General features: G+C 42.8%; 1 pseudogene; it reads left to right on the top strand.

Moving 5' to 3' along the window:
* Positions 1–13286: 13286 nt before the first annotated feature.
* LOC143680301 (tyrosine-protein phosphatase non-receptor type substrate 1-like) lies at positions 13287–20393 on the top strand (annotated as a pseudogene).
* Positions 20394–26562: the final 6169 nt, after the last annotated feature.

Here is a 26562-nt window from a genome sequence, read left to right as displayed (position 1 = left end):
GGGAAAAGGAGGAGAAAAACTAATGGAGGAAATTATCACTGAAAATTTCCCAACTCTTATGAAAGACTTAAAATTACAGATCCAAGAAGTGCAGCGTACCCCAAAGCGAATAGATCCAAATAGACATACTCCAAGACATTTAATAATCAGAATGTCAGAGGTCAAAGAGAAAGAGAGGATCTTGAAAGCAGCAAGAGAAAAGTAATCCATCACATACAAGGGAAGCCCAATAAGACTATGCACAGATCTCTCGGCAGAAACCATGGAGGCAAGAAGACAGTGGGATGATATATTAAAATTATTAAAAGAGAAAAACTTCCAACCAAGAATTCTATATCCAGCAAAACTGTCCTTCAAAAATGAGGGAGAAATTAAAACATTTTCAGACAAAAAAATCACTGAGAGAATTTGTGACCAAGAGACCAGCTCTGCAAGAAATACTAAAGGGAACACTAGAGACAGATATGAAGACAGAAGAGAGAGGTGTACAGAAGAGTGTAGAAAGGAAGTCTACAAGTAAAGGTAAAAAGAAGGAAAATTAGATATGACATATAAAATCCAGAAGGCAAAATAGTAGAAGAAAGTACTACCCATGCAGTAATATAACACTGAATGTTAATGGATTAAACTCTCCAATCAAAAGACATAGTCTGGCAGAATGGATTAAAAAACAGGACCCATCTATATGCTCTCTCTACTCAAAGGACACGAGGCCAAGGACACAAATGGACATTTACACACCAATGTTTATAGCAGCATTATTAACAATTACCAAGAGATGGAAACAGCCAAAATGTCCATCAACAGACAGCTGGCTAAACAAACTGTGACATTTACATAAGATGGAATATTATGCAGCTGTAAGACAGAATAAAGTTATGAAGTATGTAACAACATGCATGGACCTTAAGGACATTATGCTGAGTGTGATTAGCCAGAAACAAAAGGACAAATACTGTATGTTCTCACTGATATGAAATGAAATTAGTGAATAAACTTGGAATATTTCCTTGGTAACAGAGACCATCAGGAGATAGAAATAGGGTGAGATATTGGGTAATTGGAGCTGAAGGGATACGGACTGTGCAACAGGACTGAATATAAAAACTCAGAAATGGACAGCACAATACTACCTAACTGTAATGTAATTATGTTAAAACACTGAATGAAGCTGCATGTGAGAATGACAGAGGGAGGAGGGCTGGGGACATAAATGAAATCAGAAAGAAAGATAGATGGTAAAGATCGAGATGGTATAATCTAGGAATGCCTAGAGTGTATAATAATAGTGAAATGTACAATGTACAAATTTTAAAAATGTTTTTGCATGAGGAAGAACAAAGGAATGTCATTATTGCAGGGTGCTGAAAATAGATGATAATTAATACTTTAAAATGTCACCTTATGTGTGAGACTAAAGCAAAAAATGTTTATTTGTTACAAAATTTATATTTTGACTAGAGCATTTCCTAATATAACTAATGTAGATAGTTTGATTGAACGTCATAAGTACTTGGAATCTCAGGTAGGACATGAGATTTTGTTTGCTTGTTCAGAGTGGTGCCCTGATGAATCCCAGAGTGATTTGATCAGTGAGTGGAAAAGTATCTGCAAAGCCCCCTTAGGGGAATGGTGAGAGTGGGGAGAAATTCAACTTCCCCAAGTTGAATTCTTGATATTCTCACAAAGAGTGTGGACAACCAAAGCTATAGGCTGAGCCCCCAGTCTTGGGGTTTGTTCATATGAAACTTAACCCCACAAAGGATAGGTCAAGTCTACTTAAAATTTAGGCCTAAGAGTCACCCCCAAGAGAGCCTCTTTTGTTGCTCAGATGTGGCCTCTCTCTCCAGCCAACATGACAAGCAGTCTCGCCATCCTCCCCCTCTCTGCATGGGTCATGACTCCCAGGGGTGTGGACCTTCCTGGCAACGTGGGACAGAGATCCTGGAATGAGCTGAGACTCAGCATCAAGGGACTGAGAAACACCCTAGAATGAGCTGAGAATTAACATCAAGGGATTGAGAGAACCTTCTTGACCAAAGGGGGAACAGTGAAATGAGACTTAAGTGTCAATGGCTGAGAGATTCCAAAGAGAGTTGAGAGGTATCATGGAGGTTATTCTTATGCATTAAGTAGATATCACCTTGTTGTTCAAGATGTAATGGAGAGGCTGGAGGGAACTGCCTGAAAATGTAGAGCTGTGTTCCAGTAGCCATGTTTCTTGATGATGATTGAACAATGATACAGCTTTCACAATGAGACTCTGTGAATGTGAAAACCTTGTGTCTGATGCTCCTTTTAGCTACTATATCAACAGAAGAGTAGAACATATGGAATAAAGATGAATAATAGTGGGAACAAATGTTAAAATAAATTTAGTTTGAAATGCTAGTGGTAAATGAAAGCGAGGGGTAAGGGGTATGGTATGTATAATCTTTTTTTTTTAATCATTTTATTTCTTTTTCTGTTGTCTTTTTATTTCTTTTTTTAAATTGATGCAAATGTTCTAAGAAATGATGAATATGCAACTATGTGATGATATTAAGAATTACTGATTGTATATGTAGAATGGAATGATATCTTAATGTTTTGTTTGTTAATTTTTTTAATTAATAAAAAAAGTTAAAAAAATTATCAGGTATGCAAGCAAAGAAGCAGGGAAATATTATTTATACTGAGAAAAATAAATCATTTGAAACCTAATCAGAGTTAGCGTACAAGAACATTAGATTTATTTAAGTATTTTCCATATTTTCAAGAAGCTAAAGGAAAGATTTAACATATGAAGTAGAGGCAGGGGAAAGATATAAAAGATCTATATTGAACTTCTAGAGATGAAAATGACAATCTAAGATAAAAAGATCAACTCCATGGAACTAATGGCAGATAAAACATTAAATATGTATATTAATGAATTTGAAGACATAACAATATAAACTATCCAAAATGACACACACATGAGACAAAAGACAAAAAAACCCCAAAAAACAGAGTATCAGTAAATTGTGGGAAAACATCCTGTAGCCTAATAAACATTTTTTGGAGATCCTAAGGGAGGGGGGAGCAGAAAGAGTATTTGAAGAAATAATTGCTTAATATATTCCAAACATGAGGAAAACTATAAGTCCACATATACAATAATCTCAGCACAACCCAGGCACAAGAAACATGAAGAAAATGACATCAAGTTGCATCATAGTCAAATTGCATAAAACCATTAATAAAGAGAAGATCTTAAAAGCAGCCAAAGGAAAAAGAAACATTGCATACTGTTAAGATAAAACATTAGGCAAGGTATTACTTACATGAGTTCATTTGAGCAGTTTATGATTCATGAATCAGGCAGCATGCAAACCACGTGTGGAAAGGAGCTCCACCAGCCAGGGGAGAAAATCTGTGGAAAAGTGTCTGATAAAGGGCAAATGCAGAAGCAAATGAGAAAATGTTCTGATTGTCTAACAGCTCAGTTACTGTTTTACATATGGAGGGGTGTCATGAAGTGGGATACTTATCCATTCTGGTAAACTCTCCTACTGGACCAAAACTGGCTTATTACCAGATGATGCTTATCCGCCGTTCTGTAGGGTGCATGCCATTGTTTCATTATCTTAGAAAGTCCCTGCCGCTCAAACAGTTTGTCTTCTGGAAAAGTCTTTCTCAGAAAGAGATTCCTCCCTGCAATGCCCAATTCAGATTGTCATTTAATTTTATTTAATACAAAAGAACAAAGATAAACATGACAGCGGATTTCTCATGGAAAATTATACAAATCAGAAGATTTTAAGGGAACTTCTTCAAAAACAAAAGAATAATTTAAAAATCCACCTAGAGTTCTTTACCTAACAAAAATCTCTTTCAAAAATAAAAACTTCATCAAATGCACCAAAGCTGAAAGAATTCATCAGTAGCACATCTGCACTACAAGGAATATTCAAAGATGTCTTTCAGGCAAAAATAAAATGACACCAGATTGAATTAAGCACACCAGAAATGGTAATGATATATGATGACCTTTTTCATAGTATTTGAATCTATTTAAAGCTAAAAGACTGTTCAAACCACATACAATAAAAATATAGATCAGGGTTTATAACAGGCAGAGAAGTAAAATGTACAACAATAGCACAAAGACCAGGAAGAGAGACATGAAAATGTCTTATTGTAAAGTTTTTATACTATATGTGAAGTGGTATATTATCACTTGAAGATAGACAAAGCTAATAATGTATACTATTAATCATTAGTTTAAAACAACCAATAAAATAACATAATAAAGAGTATGAGCCAATAAACTGAAAAAGAAAATAAGGATCATAAAAAACAACCCAAAAGAAGACAGAAACAAGAAACAAAGGAAAGAAGGGATAGCAAGATGGTAGATTTAAATCTACCCATATACATAATTACATTAAATATAAATGGCTTAACATGCTAATCAAAAGAAAATTTCAGATTTAATCTTAAAAAACAGGACCCACCCATTTCTGCTCCCTGCAGAAAATCCCCTTTAAAAATAATGGCACACATAGATTAAAAAGTAAAAGATGGAAAAATTCATGCCACCATAACTATTTTTATCTCCTTCTTTCTATGTCTATTTATTTATTTATTTTATTTTTGTAAATAATCATTCACCCCTCCCCCTTTCCTCCCTTATTTACCTCCTGCCCTGGTAATCGAATCTACTTTCTCTCTCTGCAAATTTGCTATCGCTAGTCATCTCTTATAAATGATATTGCACAATTTTTGCCCTTACGTATTATGTTTATTTCACTTAGCATAATATTTTCATGGTTCTTCTATTTTGCAACATATCCTAACTTCATTTTTCTTATGGTTGAATAATAATCCATTGTGTGAATATACCCCATTTTCTTTATCCATTCATTTGTTGATGGGCGCTTGGGTTGTTTCCAGCTTTGGGCAGTTGTGATTAAAATGCTGCTGTAAACGGTATACATATACCTGTTTGAGACTCTGTTTTCACTCTTTTTGGGTTTCTATCTTGAAGCAGTGTTGCCAGGTCAGACGTTAATTGTAATATTTAACTTTTTGAGGAAACGTCATTTATTTTATAGAGCGGCTGCACTATTTTATATTCCCACCAACAATGCATGAGGGTTCCAATTTGTCAGCATTCTCTCCAATGCTTGTTATTTTCCATTTTTAAAAAATAATAGCTATTATTATTTAAAATAATATGAAGTGGTATCTCATTGCGGTTTTAACTTACACTTCCCTAATGGCCAATGATGTTGGAATCTTTTCATGCATTTATTGTCCATTTGCATATCTTCTATGGACAAATGTCTGTTACAGTCCTTTGCGTGTTTTTAATTGGGTTGTTTGTCTTTTTATTATTGCATTTTAAAAGTTCTTCATATATTCTGGATATTAAACCCTTATCAAATATATGGTTTGAAACTATTTTCTCCCAGTTTGTAGGCCACCTTTTCACTTTCTTATTGAAAAAAATGCATAAAAGTTTTTAAACTTGATGACTTCAAATGTATCTATTATTTCTTTTGATGTTCATGCCTTTTATGCCATTTCTAAGGATCCATTGCTGAATCCCAGGTCATGAAATTTTGGCTCTATGTAATATTCTAAGGGTTTTATAATTTTAGTGCTTATATTTAGGTCCTTGATCCATTTTGAGGTGATTTTTGTGTATGGCTTGTCATGGTCAGGTTCATGTGTCAACTTGGCCAAGTGGTGGTACTTGTTTGTCTGGTTGGGCAAGTGCTGTCCTGTCTGTTGCAATGAGAACATTTCATAAAATTAAATATGATCACGTCAGCTGCATCCACAGCTGATTTCATTTGTAATCAGCCAAGGAGAGTGTCTTCTACAATGAGTGATGCTCAATCTAATCACTGGAAGCCTTTTAAGGAGGATTCAGAAGAGACAGGCTCTTCCTGCTTTGGCTGGCAAGCCTCTCCTGTGGAGTTCATCCAGACCCTCCATTGGAATTGTCGGCTTCACAGCCTGCCCTGCGGATTTTGGACTCTGCATTCCCACAGTTATGTGAGACACTTTTATAAAGTTTATATTTGTGAGTGTTTCCCATTGATTCTGTTTCTCTAGAGAACCCTAACTAATACATGGTTCTAACACTAACTTTTTTAAAAGCTTGAGTGCTTATATTAATATCAAAGTAGATTTAGAATAAATAATTCACCAGGGACAAAAGGTCATGTCATAATGATAAAGTGGTCAATTAATCAAGATGTTTATGCAGGTAATAAAATTTCAAAATACATGACACAAAACCTCAAAGAACTGCAAAGAGAAACAGTCAAATCTACAATTTATGGTTTGAGATTTCAGCACCCCTTTCTCAATAATTGGTAGAACAAATATGCAGAAAATCAATAAGGATTTAGAAGACTAGAACAACACTCTAAACAAACTTGAGCTAACTGGCAATTTATAGAATACTCTACCCAGAAAAACAGAATTTTTATTCTTTTCAAGTGCACATGGAATATTTATCAAGGCAGATAATACTCTTGGCCATAAAATTAAGTCTCAGTAAATTTAAAATAAGTCAAGCCATACAAAGTGTGTTCTTTGACCACAATAGATTTAAATTAATAATTAATAACAAAAAGATCTCTAGAAAACACTAAAATATATTTAAACTAAATAACACACTTCCAAATAACATTGAGCAAAAAGAAAAATATGACATGTCAAAATTTATGGGATGCAGCTCCACTAGTAGTTGGGAGAAATTAACAACGTTAAGTGCCTCTATTAGGATGGAAGAAAGGTTTCAATCCAGTGGCCTTAAAAACTAGAAAAGAATGGGTGAAACCCAAAGTAAACAGAAGAAAGAAAATAATAAACAATTGAGCAGAAATCAAATAGAAAACTATAGAGAAAACCAATGAAACCAAAAGCTGGTTCCTTGAGAAGCTCAACTACATTGATAAATCACTAGCCAGAGTGATAACGGAAAGAAAAGAAAATATATAAATTGCCGATATTAAGAATGAGAGACATAACATCATTATAGATTCCACAGATATTAAAAGGATTATAAAGGAATTTTATGAAAAACTTTTTACAGATAAATTCAACAATTTAGATTAAATGGTCAAATTTCTTGGAAGGCAAATTCCTACCACAGTTCACTCAAAAGGAAACAAATAGCCTGATTATCCTTATATCTTTAAAGACATTGGGTCTGTCATTAGAAAGCTTCTCACAAAGAAAATTCCAGGCACAGATGACTTTACTGCAGAATTCTACCCAACATTTAAAAAAAAAGAAATTCTACGAATTCTACTCAAACTGTTCCAGAGAATTGAAGAGGAGGGAATTTTTGCAACTTAATATAAGAGGCCACCATTAGCCTGATGACAAAACCAGAGTAAGATATTAAAAGGAAAGAAAGCTACAGACCATTAGCCTTCACGAACAGAGAATTATTATAAAGCCACAGTCATTGCATAGTGTGGTATTAGCATCAAGGTAGACAAACAGAGAAATGGAACAAAATAGAGATTCCAGAAATGGATCCATATATGATCATTACACATATATGATAATTTGATTTTTGAGTAAGGTGGCAAGGCAACTCAGTGGTGAAAGGAGAGTCTTTTCAATAAATGGTGTTTGGTCAATTGGATTGTTCGTAGGTAGACAGAGCAACAGAACAGAACAGCAAATCCAGAAATGACCTACTTCCCCCACCCTACACCAAAATGAATTCCCAATGAATTAGAAATTTAAATGTAAACTGTGAAACCATGCAAGTACTAGAGCCAAACATGTATGAAATCTTGTAAAATCTGCAAGTGGGGAAAAACTTTCCAACTTTAATTCAAAATGCAGAAGCAATAAGAGAAAAGCAGATCATTTTTATTACATTGTGTGCTGGTTTGAAAGGAAGTATGCCCCCTAAGAAAAGCCATGTTTTAATCTAAATCCCATTTCATAAAGGTAGAATAATCCCTATTCAATACTGTATGTTTGCAACTGTAATCAGACCTCTCCCTGGATGATGTGCTTTAGTCAAGAGCGGTTGTTAAACGGGATTAGGTGATGACATGTCTCCACCCATTTGGGTGGATCTTGATTGGTTTACTGGAGTCCTACAAAAGAGGAAACATTTTGGAGAAAGAGATTCAGGGAGAGCAGAGAATGTTGCAGCACTACGAAGCAGAATCCACCAGCCGGCAACCTTTGGAGATGAAGAGGGAAAATGCCTCCCAGGGAGCTTCATGAATCAGGAAACCAGGAGAAGAAGCTAGCAGATGATGCCATGTTCGCCATGTGCCCTTCCAGATGAGAGAGAAACTCTGACCATGTTTGCCATGTGCCCTTCCACTTGAGAGAGAAACCCTGAACTTCATTGGCCTTCTTGAACCAAGGTATCTTTCCCCAGATGCCTTAAATTGGACATTTCGATAGACTTGTTTTGATTGCGACATTTTCTCAGCCTTAGAACTGTAAACTAGCAACTCATTAAATTCCCCTTTTTAAAAACCATTCCATTTCTGGTATATTGCATTCTGGCAGCTAGCAAACTAGAACACATTGTATATAAAAAACCTTGTGCATGGATGTGCGTATGTATATTTTGCAACTAAAAACATAGACAAAGAATTACCCACATAATATATAAACAGCTTCTAACATTTTAGAATGAAAGGATGAACAATCTTTTAGAAATATGTGCACTAGATATGGAAAGATAATTTACAGAAAGTGAAATAGGAATGCTTGCTAACCATAAAACGATGCTCCAACACCAGGGGTAAATAATGAGGGGAGGGACAAGAGTTAAGGAGAGGTTTAGATTTCCTGTTTGTTGAGGGTGTGTTTATTGGTTATCTTTCTCTTGGGAACAATGAAATGATCTAAAATTGAGAGTGTTGATGGACCGTGGTTTTTGGACATTATACGTGATGTCTAATGAATGCAGGTGGCTGAAGGATGCATTGATTGAGACAAACGATGGTGTTTATATATGACAAAAAGGAACATTGTGCTGCTACAAAAAGGAACAAAGTCGTGAGGCATGCAACAATGTGAATGAACATGTGGGACATTCGGTGAGGCAAATAAGCTAGAAAACAAAAGAGCAATTATTGTATGGTCTCATTTAAAAAAATGCTTATAAGAAAACAGGGGCGTAGATTGTAAGCTCTTGTAGTAGTCACATTTTGTCCCAAGTGGTAATTATTATTTCTGGATTTTTAGAGGCTGATTTATATATGTATAACCTGGTATTCAGAGATAAGAAGGTGATTAGGTTAGGATTAAGGTAATTCCGAACACAGGAGTAAGGAAGACATTGTCTATATTTCAAAACCTCATCTACTCTTTGATAACAAAGGGAGAAAGGTTTATTTAGTCCAGAACCTAAATTTTCTGTAGCAAATAATCTAACTCAACCTGTCTAGATAGCTCATTTAAACAACTGAAACACAGGGAGCCCAGAATAAGAATGAGGGCCTTTAATTCTCTATAGCTTAATGTAATGCCTGGATATATCCCAGAAGATATTAAGCAGATAATCAAAAAGTATTGGCATAGTTCCTTGAGAGATGAAAGAAAAAATATGGAACTATTAAACTTTACCACCAGGGAATCCCCCGATACTGTGTCAAACATTAGGGTCACCCAAATCAATAGGCCATGCCCTTAATCTTGAGGCTTGCTCTTGTGAAGCTTATGTATGTAGCGGAGAAGCTTAGTCTACCTACAGGCATGCCTAAGAGTTACTTCTGGAGGACCTCTGTTGTTGCTCAGATGTGGCCTCACTCTCTCTAAGCCATCATTGCCCTCTGCCTTATATAGAACATGACATCCTAGGGCAAAAGTGCCCCTGGTGACATGGGGGATGACTCCCAAGGATGGGTCTGGCCCTGGCATTGTGGGATGAACGGTGCTGTCCTGACCAAAAGGAGGAAAAGAAGTGTAATAAATAAGGTATCAGTGGCTGTGAGAGTTCACAGAGTTGAAAGGCTACTCTGGAGGTTGCTCTTATGCAAACTTCAGTTGGACATTGCTACCTATCCTGGCTTGCTAGGCCCCAGGCGAAACCCTTCTGGCTGATCCTGGAGAACACCTAGGATAATATGTGGGATTCTGCAAGGGTTCTAGGCACTAGGGTGCCTTTCCAGAGGCCTACGGGTGGGGCCAGATGGGTCCTGGGGCCTGGAGGAGCTGGCCTTCCCAGGGCATCAGCTGGTTCCATCACCTACCTATTGTTATCAGCAGCCATTTAACATGAGGGGGGTGGGATGGGCATGGCCCAGATGCCCCTAGGGGGTGGAGTTGTACAGAGAGGGTGAGGTTGGCAGATGAGTGTGACTGCTGAATCATTGCATTGATGTCTCTTTTGGTTTCCGGTATCTTGGAGCAGCTAGAGGTGAAGGTCTGGAGTTGTGGAATTATGGCCCATGCTGAGCTCCAGGGTCTTTTCTAGGCCGACTGTTGCGTTGTGCCTTGAAGTCTGTAACTTTTTTGTATATATGTTGCTTTCACGGAAGGAAGAGAAAAGTGATGATTTCAAACATTCCTTCTGGCCTCCAATGGTTTGAAGCTGTTGCGGGCTGGGGGATCTGAGATGATGGCGTGGTGGGAAGTGCTTTGAAAGCTGTTGCTTTTTTCTTTCTTTGTTTTGTATATATGTTGTATTGCACAGTGGAAAAAGTTTTTTTTTTTTAAAAAAAACGATGCTCCACCTCCCTTATATTGAGAAAAACGCAAATTAAAATTACACTGGGACACGATTTCTCACCTATCTGCTTGGCCAAAAATTCAAACATTTGGCAATACACTCTGTAGGGAGGCCATAGGGAAACAGACATGCTTATATTTTGCCGGTGGGAATGAAAACCACATAACTCATAAGTTGGCAATACCTGGCAGAATTACTTATTCATTTACCCTATGGCCCAACAATACCACTTGTTGGCATTTATCCCAAAGATACACTGTTAGGTCGGGGGAACGGGGAGGGGCACTGCAACTGGAGCTGTGGAGGCTGTGTCACCCCTCCCAACATGACTTCTGGAACTAATGAACCGCCCCTTCCAGAAGTCACCTGACCCCCATCCTTAAAAGCTGTCTGCACTGAAGCCCGCATGCGCACTCACCTCCCTCCATCTTGGGTTTGGTGGGCTCTGCCCGGGAGTGCAGAAATACCCCCCCCCACACACACTTTAAATTTCCTGGTGTACTTTTCTTCTTTCTCACCCTTTCCCCCCCTAAACCTTTTATCTGGTGCCGGAAACCCGGGAGAGGAGCATGGGTGCCACCTGCCTGGCCAGAGGCGCCCCGGCTTCCTCTCTCCTCCTTCCTCCACATGGCCAGCAACAGTGGATCCTTCGGCCTGCCGCTACATCCACCACAGATTGGGTAAGTCCCTCCCTTCCTAGCCCTGCTGCCTGGTCTCATCGTTCCAAGAGCCTGTCCATTAATTACTCTTTGAAAATCGTGAATTCACGTCAGGTTCTCTTCCGAGGGCTGAGGTGAACGGGGACGCCCGCAAGCCTCACACCCTTTCCCGGGACTCGAAAAGCCGTGGGGATGCCCCGCTTCTCGTTTCCCTCCCGAATTCAGGTCCAGGACCTGAAAGGGCCTCAAACCAGGGTGAGACGTCCCCTGGGGTGACGAGCCCCCGCTCGTAAGAGCTCCGAGGACTCTCTCAAGGCATTGGGACGCCGACACCCCCTGGGCCAGTCTTTTCTCCTGTGAGACCCAGCAGTATGGGCAGCAGGTCCTCTCTCATGGGCCTGAGGATGCGACTTCCAATTTTAATATCCTTACGAACCTCCGCAACTTTTGCCAGAGGAACGACAAATGGGCTGAAATTCCTTATGTCCAAGCTTTTTTCCTTCTGTGCTCCTGCCTTTGTATCCTCCTCTCCCTGGCTCTACCCTCCCCTCCCTCCAGCGGCGCCCCAGCCACCATCTTGCCTTTCCCTCCCCCCTTCTGCTTCGGTGACATCTCAGTCGCCATCTTCTCCTTCTCTTCCTCCTTCTGTTCCAGTGACGTCCCAGCCGCCATCTTGCCCTCCTCTCTCCCCTTCTACGCAGGCGGCACTCCCGCCGCCATCTTGCCTTTCTCTTCCTCCTTCTCCACTGGCGGCGCTCCAGCTGCCATCTTACCCCCCTCTTCCTCCCCCCGCTCCATCAGCATTCCAGCCGCCATCTTATCCTCCCCTTCCATCTCCATCCAGTCCCCCACTGTCCTCAACAGCCTTGCCCTCCTCTCCTATAAGCTCTCATACCCACTCAGAGAACTCTTTACTGTCCACTATGGGAAGTTGCGGGACCTGAGGGGTTAGTTCGAGTACACACCCCTTTCTCCCTAGCTGACCTCTCTAATATTGAAGAACAGTTGGGCTCCTTCTCCAATGATCCAACTAGCTATACTAAAGATTTCCAGTATCTAGCTAATGCCTATGACCTCACCTGGCATGACATTCATGTAATCTGCTCTTCTTCCCTCACTAGCGATGAAATGGACTGCATTTTCAATGCAGCCAGGGCCCATGCTAACCAGGTGCGTATAACCGACCACACCATGCTGGTAGGAGCCGAGGCAGTGCCAGACCAGGAGCCAGGGTGGGAATATCAGGTTGACACTCCAGCAGGGAGGAACGGGCAGACTAGATGGGACAAAATGCTTACATGCTTCATAACCGGCATGCAGAAAACTTCACATAAAGTAGTAAACTTCCATAAGCTAAGGGAAATTACCCAGGGTCCTGATGAAAACCCAGCTGCTTTTCTATACCGGCTCACAGAAGCCTTCTCCCAATATACCCGCCTAGACCCTGACTCGGAGGCTGGTAAAACTGTTTTAGCCACACACTCTATATCCCAATTGGCTCCAGATATAAGGTGTAAACTTAGAAAAATTGAGGATGGTCCTCAGGCCCCTATCCATGACCTGGTAAACATGGCCTTTAAAATTTTTAATACTTGTGATGAACTGGAGAGGGCAGAAAAGGAATCCTAGGACTGCTGAAAGGTGAATTTACAAACCCAATCCCTGATTGCGGCTCTGCGGCTCACTTCAATGGAGAAGAAGCCGGCTACAACTAATCCACCACCAAGAAAGTGCTTCCAATGTGGCCTCAACGGACACTGGTCCCGCCAGTGCCCCAATCCTCAACCGCCCAAGGGACCATGCCCTCTCTATGATACAAAGGGACATTGGAAAAGTGACTGCTCCTCGGTGCCTGGCTGTGGAGGGGCCGTCCTTCCAACCCCTAACCCACTGCTAGCAGTCCTGGGCCTGGCCACTGACGACTGACGATGCCCGGCCTCAACGACCCCAATCACCCTTGTCGAGCCCAGGGTAACAATCAAGGTAACAGGCAAGTCCACCTCCTTTTCAGTGGACACAGGGGCTACCTTTTCTGTCCTCCCCTCTTACTCAGGTCAACTCCTTCCTTCCCAGGTCATGGTTATGGGCATAGATGGCCATCCTTCACACCCCTTAACTACTGGACCGCTAACATGTTTAATAGAATTATACATTCTTTCTTAGTAATGCCTTCTTGTCCCAGCCCACTAATGGGGCAAGATCTTCTTGCCAAATTAGGAGCCTCACTACACTGGATAAAAAACCCTCAAACAAAACTTCATAGCAAGTGCCAGACTAACGTCACTATCCACAACACCACCCATGCCCCCAAAGGACAATATTTCTGGTGTACTGGAACTCTTACCAAGTGCCTTAATTCCACTGCCCTGGGACCATGCTTCCTGGTAACTGTCGTTCCTCAATTGACTCTCTATGGGGAGTCTGAACTAACTTGGCTACTGCCCTCTCCTCACTCAAAAAGGGCTGCTTTCCTTCCTATCCTAGTAGGCATCAGCCTAACTGCTTCAGTCGCAGCCTCAGCCACAGCGGGAGGGGCACTGGGACATGGTATTTTAACCTCTCAAAACTTCAGAACTCAACTACAGGTAGCCCTGGAATCAACATCAGAATTCCTCTCCTCTCTACAACACCAACTCACCTCACTAGCCCAGGTAGCTCTTCAAAATTGACAGCCCTTAGACCTGCTGACAGCCGAAAAAGGAGGAACGTGCATATTCCTCCAAGAGGGACGCTGCTATTACATCAACAAGTCGGGTCTGGTGCAACAAAATATTCAAACGCTAAACAAACTAAGTGACGATCTCTACTACAGAAAACAAGGAACCAACTCTGCCTTAAGTTGGTTTTCTTCTCCTCTGGTGACATGGCTCCTCCCGCTACTAGGACCAGTTATCCTAATCTGTCTCTTTTTCCTCCTAGCTCTCTGCCTCCTCAACTTCCTTCAGGGACGCATGAAGGAACTATCCTGGGTAGCAGTCAACCAGATGCTCCTGCATCATTATCATCACCTGCCTCCTCACCAGATTCCTACAGCCAGCCTCCCCACTCCCCTAGCCATGACGGTTCTGGCCTATAAACCTACATTGCCCCATTACAGCAGGAAGTAGCCAGAAATATCTCGGCGTCCTATTATCACAAAAAGGCTGGAATGTTAGGTTGGGGGAACGGGGAAGGGCACTGCAACTGGAGCTGTGGAGGCTGTGTCACCCCTCCCAACATGACTTCCGGAACTAATGAACCACCCCTTCCAGACGTCACCTGACCTCTATCCTTAAAAGCTGCCCGTACCGAAGCCCGCATGCTCACTCACCTCCCACCATCTTGGGTTTGGTGAGCTCTGCCCGGAAGCGCAGAAATAACCCCCCCAACTTTAAATTTCCTGGTCTACCTTTCTTCTTTCTCACCCTTTTGCCTCCTAAACCTTTCACTAACTTAATTGCTAAATGACTTACGATCAAGCTGAGCAGCTAAATAAGTCATGGTACACAAAGGGCTACTCAGCAGCAGTAAAAGGAAATTGAAAAAGAACCCACCACACTTCAGAGGCCTCTTCAGAGTGGCCACAGGATATGGTCAAACAAGAAAAGCAGTATTAGAAGGGTGTGGAGGGCACACTGCCCTTTTTGCCGAGGAAAGCGGGAAATGCAAACACACACTATTTGCTTATATTTAAAGAAACAGAGGAATAAACCAAAATCTAATTTTTTAATTACCTATAAAGGGAGGGAGGGAATAGGATGAAGGGCACAGAGAGGGAAACTAAACTCTGAATGTACTTTATTTTTGTTTTTTTTTAACTTTGGAAACATATGAATGCTTTAAATAATTAATAAACATTTAAATTTTTTTAAAAAGCAGTTCCTAATAGTCTAAATAAAATACTAAATCTAAAATGGAATAAACCAACTAACCATTTAACCAGACAAAGAAAAATTATTTCAAGGGACTTGAAAGCATAGGGTTTCAGCTTGGGTTCTCCCGGAAGCACACTCTGAGATAAGGCTTTGAGTGCAAGGAGCCACAGCAGGGGAGTGGGGAAGGGAGACAGTTAGCAAAGGAGCTTGATGCAGTTGGGAAACCATGGGAAATGGCACAGAACTTAAGTCTCAGAGTTATGTATCCCTCCTCAGAGGACAGGGGTTTGGGGTGCTTATATCCTGACTCCCCCTCAGTCACGGAGAGCTGCTCCCAGAGGGCTTTACGGTCCCAGCATGTCAGGTGTCCTTGTGCACAGGCCACCTTCCACAGCTCTGAAGACAACTTTTAGGCAAAAACATGACATTTATGAGACAAGTAGGGGAATTTGAATTGACAAATATTAGATGATATGCAGGACCTGCTTTTAAGTTTTTAAGTATGATAATGGTATTTAGATTATGTTTTTAAAATAGAGTTCTTATGCATGCTGAAATAGTTTTGAATGAAATTATAGTGTTTAGTATTTGCTTTAAACTAGTTGAAAGGATGATAGGGGTACAGATGAAAAAATCTGGGCTATTTGTTGATAATTTTGAAGTGCTGTGATGAGCACTTTCTCTATATTTTTATATATGTTTACAAATTACTGTAATTAAAGTCCTTTTTAAAGTTTAAGTCTGTATGCTCTCTTGCAAAGGGAGTACCCTGTCAGGTATGCATGTAGCCTAAATTGAAATCCATTTTAATATTTAAAGTTTCAAACATACTAAAAGGAGTTATATCCATTGGGCAGAAATTTGGAGGATGAATTTGTCATAGAAAACTAAACAAATGAAAATAAAGAGGCCATTATAAATTCCCGGGAAAACAAAAAGCTGTGCAAGAAAGTAAATGAAATAATGATATATTACCTGGCTAAGTTATGAACAAGCTCATTTGGTCATGATAACATAAATGCTGAAAACCAATCTAATAGTAATGTGTGGTGTGTCTATGACGGGGGGTGTAAGGAAGGGAGGTGAGGGTGGTGGGCAGAGGGAGACGTGAGAGAGCCAGACCATCGTCTTCCAGAGCAGTAGGTCTAGTGTATGAAACTGGAAAGTCAATAAATAACAGTATAAACACACTGTTTAGAAACATGGAGGGAAATACCCAAAGAATCAGGTAAAATAGTTAAAATGTGGTTGGCCTATAATTCTTGCAGGGGGACGAAGCCAGGGGACTCCTGATTTTCATGATATGCTTTATAGAGCACTGTGGTAGTTAGATTCAGTTGTCAACTTGGCCAGGTGAGCATACCTAGTTTTGTTGCTGTGGATATAAGCCAATGGTATGTGAACCTCATCTGTTGTCATTACATCTGCAGTCGGCGAGGAGGTGTGCCTGCTGCAATGAGTGACGTTTGACTTAATTGGCTGGTGCTTAAATGAGAGAGCGCAATGTAGCACAGCCTAAGCAGCTCGGCATTCCTCATCTCAGCACTCGCAGCTCAGCCCAGGCCTTTGGAGATGCAGAAAGAAGTCACCCCGGGGAAAGTTGTTGGAACCCAGGGGCCTGGAGAGAAGACCAGCAGAGACCATCCTGTGCCTTCCACGTATGAAAGAACCTCAGTGTAAGGTTAACTGCCCTTCCTCTGAAGAACCAACAAAATAAATCCCCTTTTACTAAAAGCCAATCCGTCTCTGGTGTGTTGCATTCCGGCAGCTAGCAAACTAAAACAAGCCTGTTGATTTTGAAACAATGTACTTTGATTTTAAGAGAAAGACAAAGATTGAGAGAAAGAAAGGAAGGAAGGGGAGGAGGGAGGAAGGAACAAGGAAATGGATTTGTATTTTAGCAAGATCACAAAGGTGTGGTTTCATGGTGTGAGATGGAAATAAAAATTTGGAAGAGAAAACTGGAGGTGACAGTGTGGGGTGGGTAATTGAGCAGGCTGCACCATGAGGGCAGATGTTACACTAGAGAATGACTTGTCATCTTCATTTCTCTCTCTCTCTCCCCCTTTCTCTCTCATCCCTGTCACTCTCTGACTCTGTCTGTCTGTCTCTCTCCACCCGAGCCTTGATCAAAACCAAGCCCTCTCTTCTGAAGGTGTTTGGACCCTCCCACTGGGCCAGCCCAGGCCAAATAGTGCATCTCACCTGCATGTCCACAGGCTTCTTTCCCAGAAACATAAACTGAAATGGCTTGAAAACGACCTGGACCTTCCCTCCGTGCAGACCCTAATCCTCCTGGCTGGGGAGGCTTCCCCCGACCCTGTCGAGAGCACCACGCTGGTGACTCTTGCCCTCTTCTCACTCTGCTCCCGGGTCACCTGCGAAGTGGCTCACAGGAACTTGCAGAGCCCCCGCGTGGGGACGTGAACATCTCTCAGTTCCTCCGAGGTAAAGGCCCCTCCCCTGTAGCCCATCCCAGGGCCAACCCTCGTGACCGTGCAGGTTCTGTGCTTGGGCACTTTGGCTGCATCCTGCTCTTTGCTCCCTACCAAAGTCCAGTGAGGTATAAGGATCCGTATTTCCCACATCATGCCACAACCGGTCCTTCCCTTTCAGATCCGGCTCCATCAGTGTATTTGGGAGTTCATTCATTCATTCACTCATTCAACGCAAGTTTATTGAGCATCTGCTGTGTGGCGGCATTGCTTTAGGTGCTGGGGATTCCATGTTAAACAGACGGGAACTTGTTCGGCCACCACTAGTTCGCAGTCATGTGGGAAAACAGACCTCAAACAAGAATATAGACAAACAGCGAAATCATGATGAATCTCAGTGTTTGCTATACGGGGACAGAACAGAGAGCAGGGTTAGATGAAAACAGGAGAAACCTGATCGACTTAGGAAAGGCCTTTTGGAAGAAGTGATGTTTGAGCCAATACATGAAAGATGCAAAGGAGTCAGCCAAGCAAGGCAGGCAAGGCTACAGAGACCCTTTCTCATTCTGACCTCATGAGCACAAAGCCCCTGATTCATTTCCCTGGAAGACAGCCCAGGCTGCCATGTTGAATTAAGCTTTGCGGAAATATGGAAGGAGAAGCAAAGGAAATCACTCATTGCTACCAAAGTCCATCCATCCTAGCCTTCACAGGGGCTTTCTCTAGGGGTCTGCACTCTCCCTCATCCCCTGCCGACCTCAGCATGGGAGAGTTCCACTTACCTCCTACAGATGGGTGAATTCCCTCCAAGAGCCCAGAGCCCAGCTCTCCTTCATTCCAGCTTTAGCCAGAGAAAACCAGAAATTGCCCATTATAACACCATCATTTCTATAGCAACCCCCCTAGGATCCAGGGGAGCAGAAATTGATCCTCCACTGATGGGAAGGAGTAAGGTTGTGGGAGAACATGTAGGACTGGCTGTGGCCATTTTTTTGAAAATACAATCTACCATCTAGTTAACTTGCATTCATCTTTCATATTTCTGCCCAAAGGACACTTCTACCAGAAACACTTCCCTAACATGCTCCCCCGCCCCAAGACCAGGTCAGGTGCCCTGCTGTAGGTTCTCAGTGTCCCTTTAGGGGTCTCATGACTTTGTTTACTCTCCATCCTGTCCACCAGTGGGGGCGCTCCATGGGGCAGGACCCATGTCTGTCTTGGTTCCTGCTGAATCCCATGAACCCAGCACTGTGCCTAGAAAGGAGTGGATGCTCCTTGAGCATATTTTGGTCAAAGGAGGGAACTAACAAAGGAAGGGCTGTTGTTTCAGTTGTGCCCATGGTGAGTGTATCAGCACACTCTGTCCTGGGCCTGCAGGTGGCCATCTTTGTCTGCCATGTGCGAAGTTTTCACCCCAAACGCACTAATATCTTCTGGCTGGAGAGGAACCAAGGCTCCAAGATCTGTAAGGACCATGCTTTCACCAAGCACCAAGATGACACATTCAGCCAAGACTGCCACCTCCTGGTCAGCACTCCAGAGCAGGTGGACAAGAGGCATTTTACCTGCTAAGTGTGGCACAATGCCCAGGCACTGGTCCAGGCCAGTGGGCAGCTGAACGAGTTTAGAGAAGATGAAGCAAAGCAAGTTTGGGAAAGTAGTGGTGAAATCACCAAGCAGTTAAAGGCTCAGAATTGGAGTCAGACTGGGTTGGTTCAGTTGCTGACACTGCCAGGCTGATGGTGTGATTCTGGGAAAGTCACTTCACCTTTCTGAGACTCAATGTCTTCATCTATAAAGTGGGACAGCAATTATAGCAACCTCCTGCGAGTGCTATGCCTCAGATACCAAACAGTATTAAGCATTGCTATTATCACACAACCGAGTCCTGGCAATGCACCCACTTTGCCAGCTACTCCTTGGAATAACTGAGTTAATTTGAATATCTTTTCCAATTTCCCCTCTCCCCAAAAAAGCCATTCATTTCAATGATTACTGAGCACTGACTAGATAATTTACCTGTGTGCTTTCATTTGAATCAAAAACTTTCTAAAGTGGGTGTGAGGATGTCGAAACTGAAGCTCAGAGAGGTGAGATGACTTCCTCCAAGACCAAGGGCAGTCTTGGCACCTGAACTGCGGGTGGAGCTGAGCCTGCCTGGGGGCTGAGTGATGGCAGGCCTTCCATTGGCAGGTGCCAGAATGTGGAGCTCCCGCTATGGGGCCCTCCTCCTTGGATGGAAGTTCTTTCTCCTGACTGATTTTTTGTCTGCATTCTCAAGAGGAACCTCTCTTCCAGGTAAGAGTGGACCTCAGATAGGAGTTGGGCTCCCAGGGGTGGCATTTTGGGCTGATAGGGGATCCCAGAGAGGGGGCTCCCATTTCTCCTCTACCTTGGTAGGCTGTTGAATCAAGAAAGTCCCTGAAGGTTGAACTCCAGTCCTTCCTCTCCACCTCTCATGGTTCCAGGCTGAGGATCCCTGAAGATACAGACTCCCTTTGTCTGAGCAAGGCGAGTATTAAGGGAGAGAGAGAATGAGGGAGTAAAGCGTGGTGAGAAGATCCTTTTGGTGGTCTCTGAGGAGAAGCTTCCAGCTTCCTCTGCAGGTCGCAGGCACTGCAATGCCCTCCATGATGACACAGGACCTTCGGTCCCCTCCCGTCTTGCTCGGGACTGGCCGAGGAGGGGACCTGACACGATGCCTGGAGCTGCAACCCCAGCTTCTCCTGCCCCATCAGCCTTCTGAGACCTGTCCAGCCCTAGCCATTCCTTCCATCTCCCAATCCTCACTTCCTGTAGCCCCCAGAGGGGTTGAAAGCCTGGACCAGGCAAGTCAGCAGTGAGAGGTGGGCTCAGGCACCCTTCCCAAGAACTAAGCTCCTGTGGGGATTCTGGACACTGAGGCCAACACCCTGACCCAGGAACCCAGCAAAGGCAGGATGAGCTCCAATGCAGAGGGAAACACACACCTGAAAGTCTGAGAGCCCCTTCCTGTTTCTTCAAGGAAAACCCAAAATGAAGCATCCAAGCTCTGCCAGGAAACCTTTCCAGGCCCACCATTAAAATGAGATTTAAGGAAACACTTAAGACCAATAAACTTTGGAGGAGTCATCCAACCACATTAGTGATCTGGGAAGGCCAAATTGACACCACACTGAGGTGCCATCTTGTCCCTATTAAAATGGCAAAAATAAAACAGCAACCAATACTCTCCTTCGTTGCTGGTGGGGACGTAAATTGGCAAGGCTGCTTTGGAAAACAGTTTGGGAATTTTTTGTTGCGTTGAACATTCACAAACCCTATAATCTGGCATTCCCACTCTTGGGTTACAAGCAAGAAAAACTCCTGCACATCTGCCCCAGATGTTAGGTACAAAAAATATGCATGATAGCAGTGTTTGAAAATTAGCAAAACCTGAAAACGATTCCACTGCCCATCTAGGGGTAAGTAATTGCGGCGTGGTCACACAATGGAATCTTAAAACAGCAGTGAAAATGATCAAGTATCGCAACATACAATAATATGGGTAAATCTTAGCTATAAAATACCAGAGGGTGCTAACACACACCTCCTCAAATTTCATACTGCATGCTATTCTTTTTATAAAGCTAAAGACAGCTAACATTAAGTAATTTTTAGAAATACTTATAAATATGATAAAGCCATATTTTTGAAAAAGGAACAAACAACCCAAGAGTCAGGATAGTAGTTACCTTGGGGGATGGGGTAGAGGGAGGAAAGGTGGGGAGACAAGGCAAGCGAGGTACTCAGGGAATGAATTTCAAGGGGACACTCACTCTCGGGGTCAAGCAAGGGCAGTGTCAGCATGTGTAGGACATCTCCTCCTTCACTTTTGTGCTATAGGTGCCTCTTTACCTCACCCTAGTCCATACCGAGCCTCAGAGTCTCCAAGTCCCATCACTTCTGTCCTCTCTTGGTCACCTGCATGGTTACTGTCCTATGTCCTATCCTCATGGGCACTTACCTAGATGGTGCCCACGGCCTCCTCACAAGGACATCTTTCTTGCCTCTGGACATGTCTAATCTACCCACCGCACAGATATCAGAACAGTCTTGTAAAAACATTTGCTCAAAAGCTTTTGTTCCTGGCTCCCCAAATCACACCTCAAAAGGATATAGAGGCTGTCCCAGGTGCCCCATATCTTGAAGGCAGAAGGAAAACGAAGCAGCCAGAAAAGTCCCTCCTTGGGCATGAAAGATTTCTCAACCGCTTAACGCAAGCCAGCCCAGAGCTTCCATACAAGCAATCACTCATTGCAAAGGAAGCTGTGCTTTCATTTATTCCACAAATATAACGAATGCACACTACATACAAAGCACTGTGTTAGAACCCCAAGGAGATCCTGGTGAACACTGATTGGCAAAGGTGATCCCTACACTTTGGGGCTTGCAGTCTCATGAAGACAGACAGAAAGGGGGGGGAGAGAAGGAGGGAAAGAGATAGGGAGGGAGGAAGAATAGAAAATTGTGATGAGTGGCCTGAAGAAAATAAAAGAGCACATACTAACGGGGGTTGCAATAAGAGAGAGCTCCACGGGGGTCAAGGAGCTAAGTAAGGTGCTGGCCAGAAAGAATGGTAGAGGAGGACTCTCTCCAAAGGAGACCTTTGTGCTGCTATCTGAAAGTTGCAGAGCCTGGGGAAACAGGTTCTTGTGAGAGGGAACCTCTTGCGCCAACACTGAAGCAGAGAGAATTTGGAATATCTAAGAAAGAGGAAGGAGGCGGGTGGGACTGGAGGGTGTGAGTAATGGAAGAAAAAAAAGTAACGGATTTTACTCTAAGAAGAATGGGAAGAAAGTTTTAAATCACAGAGTAAATCACAAGATCTGATTTCCATTTTTAGACATCACTGTGACTCCTGTGCAGTCAGGAGATCAGGGGAAAGAAGATAACCCCGAAACTCAGATGTGAGGTCCCTGCAGGAAACCAGGAGGCAGTAGTGGCAACTTCTGCTTAAGGCGATGCCAGGGGAAATGGAGAGAAATTGACTAGTGGGAGGTATATTTATAGATGGACAGGACGACTTGCTTAGAGACTGAATTTAAAGGTAATGGAGAGGGAGGAATTGGGGGTGGCTTCACAGCGAGGTTGCGAGATGGATATGGTGGGATCATTTATGGAGACAGGGAAGACAGGTGGAAGAATAGGTGTGGGGGCGGGAATTAAGAGTTCAATTTTGAGCATACTAAATATAATGTTTGTTCATCATCCAAACGGAGATGTTGAGTAGGCAGATGGGCATACATGCCTGGAGTTCAGGAGAGAGGTCTGAGCTAGAGAGATATATTTGGAGCCATTAGGCCTGCGAGGCTGGTTGCTAGGGCAGCCAATCAACAGAGCTGGAATACCCAGAGTTTCCTTTTCCTTCCCACTTGCCCCACCCTCTCCCCCAAAGCCCTTGGATACAAAGCGGTCTCTAGGTTCTGGAACAAAGGGGTACTTAGGTAAGTATGGATTGGAAGGAGAGGCAGAAAGAGAAAACGCTTCCATTTGTCAGGACGGTGTGATTACAGATACACTTTTCCTTTTCCTTTTCATATCTATTGCTAGTCATTGGCATATTTCTTCAACAAATCATTTTTGAAATAATTAAATATGGTCTAAATACCGAAAAAAAAAAAAAAAGAAAGAAAGAAAGAAAAAATCTGATCACTGCAAGGGTTGGGAATGTGCTTTTTGCTCCCTGTCAGCCTGGGCTCTCCTGTTAATTCTCAGCAGCCCCACTGGAGACCTGGACAAAGCCCTGTAAAGAGAGTGACAGATAACAAAAAACATTCACAAATGGGCAGTGAGACATCTGAGAGACGCTGCAGCTTTGGCATCAAGATCAGCCTGAGCTGGAAGGAAAACCTCTTGGTGCCATCTAGTCTAAGCCTTCTGCCCAACCCCAGATTACAGATGGAGGAATTGTGTCCTGGAGTGATCAGGCGATATGATCAAGAGGGAAAAATGCAATTCTCAGGCTGCCATTCCAGGTGTTCAAAAAGTATTAAGCAAAAAATGTTTCCATAATTGAACATAAATTTTATTTTAAGTACCCTTACCGCAGACTTAATCTTGGCCAATTCAGCACATGCTCCATCAAATCAGTGGTAACCTGTGACTTCCATCCGTGCAGGTATCTGTTGAAATGTGCTCCCTGTGCTCCCTGTGTGCCCACACAGGTGGTCGCAGCAGGGCTTCTCCTCATCCAGTGGCTTTCAGCTCCATCCTCAAGTTTCTTAAGCACACTGGAAATCTTGGCTACTTTGGGACCCCAGGAAACTCTGCAGGGTGGTCTCGGGCCCTCACTGATTGGGTAGACCACGCAGCCAGTTCTGCCCTTTGCGGTCAGGCCAGGCTGGGGGCAGGAACATCACAAATGTCATGAGGAAGGAAGCCGTCCAAAGTTGACCTGGGATTTGGAGGATCAAGCCACAGTGTCGATTCCCTCGAGCTCCCCTCCCTCTCCCACTCATCAGGCTAGTCCCAGCAGGTAACAGGGGCGGGCAGAAGGGTGAGGAAGGAGGGACCGGCTTTGTAGAAGCCCTGATTTTTCCCAATTTTTCCATCTGACATCTGGATCTCAGCTTTTGAGACTCAAAGATGCATTTGTTCCCTGTTTCTGCGGTAACAGCCTCCCTTGAGGCGAATGCATTACATTTATCTGCTGCCTAATTTGGTCACAATGAAACACATAACAGTGAGGGGAAGGCATTGGTGAAAACTGGGCTGCAGAGCTCTGCAGTGACATGAGCAGGCACGTTTTATAAGAACATGTGAGAAGCCTCTCCACTCTAAGATTGAGCACACCCCAACTCTCCGAATATACTGGAAGCCGTTGAATTGTGCACTTTATATGGGTGAATTGTATGGCATGTGAACTAGATCTTAACAAAGCTATAAAAAATATGTAGAAATGATAACAATGTGGGGATATTGTATAGTTATATGATTTTTGTTTTTTAATAAAAACTAATTCGACTTTTAAGGGGAAAAATCTAATGCAGCCACCACACAAAACACCAATTCCTTATTGCCTTATTTCTACAAATTTCCAACACTCCTAATGGAATGTAGGAAGAGGGGAATAAAGAATGAGCGTCATGAAAAACATTTGGAACCATCATTTTTCCTGACAGAATCTGTCTCAGACTGGGCAAGATGAAGCAAAAAGGCTTCTAGTGGGCAAGGGCAGACAGGGGTTGTAGTACTGGTTCTCAGAACGCAGAGCTCTGAATCTCCTGCCTAGCTTCTGTGATGTTTTAATAAAGATAGTATTGGATTCATCCATATAGAAGGTCTATTTCCAAATTCAGGATCTGTGCACCAGGACAGACAGGGAGCGGACCTTCCTTTCTCAGAAGCTTTCCAGCAAATTTCCCTTCACATTTGATTGGTCGGAATCGCAACACGTGCCCCATCTTCAGCCAATAACTCATCCAAGCCCTGGCTGAGGGTGGGGCTTCCGTAATGCGCTTGGACTAGTGAAAATCCATCTCCTGGGGCTGCGGAAGGGCTCGTGTTCTTCTTAAACCCCTTTGCCGGACAGTATACGGGTTCTGCTAGGAAGGCAGAAGAGGTGTGTGGTTGAGGAGATGCCCAACCAAGCATGTCTTCCGCTGACTGGGTGGTGAATTCAGTGAGCCTTGGAAAGCTGCACTCTTCCAAAATGCGATACTCCAGACGTGTCAGAACCTGCGAGTGGTTATCAGATGGTTGTCAGAGAAGAGGTGGGCTCCAGAAACCAGAGCTTTGGGAGCCTCACTGGACATCCCCAAGGAAAAGCCTGACACACAGAGCCGGCCACCTTCAAATGAACCAGTCAGGCCTGGGCAAGGAGCAATGGCCGTAGAAACCCATAGACACTGAGGACTAGGGTTCATCCTATTGTTACGGGAAGACATTAGGCCCAGTGCCCTTAGACAACCCAAGCGTGGACTGGGGAGCCATGGAAAACAGCTGCTACTAACAGTCTTTCCATCCTTAGGGAGGATAAGTGTTCTGGATTTATGAGAGCTGGAAAAAAATTTTGTGACATACTTATCAATTACAAAGGAAAAAAATAGTAACTTTACGGTGGAAATGCCTGGCAGACACCACCTTAACCAAGCACAGTGAGCATCGCCTGTAATGGGACAAATAAAAAATCCTGTGCTTCCTAATTGGATGCAATGAGAACAACGTAGCTTCTCTTCTGGATATCTCTGCCCGACATGCAAAACCTAAATCTACTCAGGAGGAAATGTCAGAAAAATCCAAAATGTGGGACATTCTACAAAATAACTGGTGTATAAATTTCAAAAGTGTCAGAGTCATAACATAAAGAGGAACTGTTCCATTTTGGAGAAAACTAAAGAGACATAATGAGGAAGGGCAACTCGAAACTTTCTGTAGATGACATTGTTGAGACAGTTGGCAAAACTTTTAAGTGAGTCTGAAGATAAGATTGTACTAACGTATCACATCAATGTTAATATCGTGATTTTGACGGTTGTATTGTGGTCATATAGGGTAATGTCCGTATTTGTAGGAAATACACACTAAAATATGTGCAAGTGATAAGGCAACCTCTCGGCAATTTATTCACAAGTGGTCCTGGAAAAAAGTTGTACTATATCTGAGAATTTCTATAAGATTGAGATTGTTTCAAATTTTTAAAAAGCAAAGGTACATTTATTTCTCATACTTCTGGTGTCATGGAATAATTTTTAATCTGTTGCAAAATAAAAACAGCTAGTGTGTACCAAGAGCTCACTCTGTGCCAGACGCTGTTCGGAGCGCTTTTCATGTATGAACTTGTTTATCTTCACAACAATCAGATGAGGGATAGCCTATAATTATCCTCATTTTGCAAGTGAGGAAACTGGCGCAAAAGAGAAATTCACTGACTTGCCGAGTTCACACAGCTGGTG

This window comes from Tamandua tetradactyla, chromosome 1 (assembly GCF_023851605.1).
Source record: "Tamandua tetradactyla isolate mTamTet1 chromosome 1, mTamTet1.pri, whole genome shotgun sequence".
Lineage (NCBI taxonomy): Eukaryota > Metazoa > Chordata > Mammalia > Pilosa > Myrmecophagidae > Tamandua > Tamandua tetradactyla.
The sequence above is the reverse complement of the archived record's forward strand: the minus strand, read 5'-3'. Positions and strand labels throughout refer to the sequence as shown.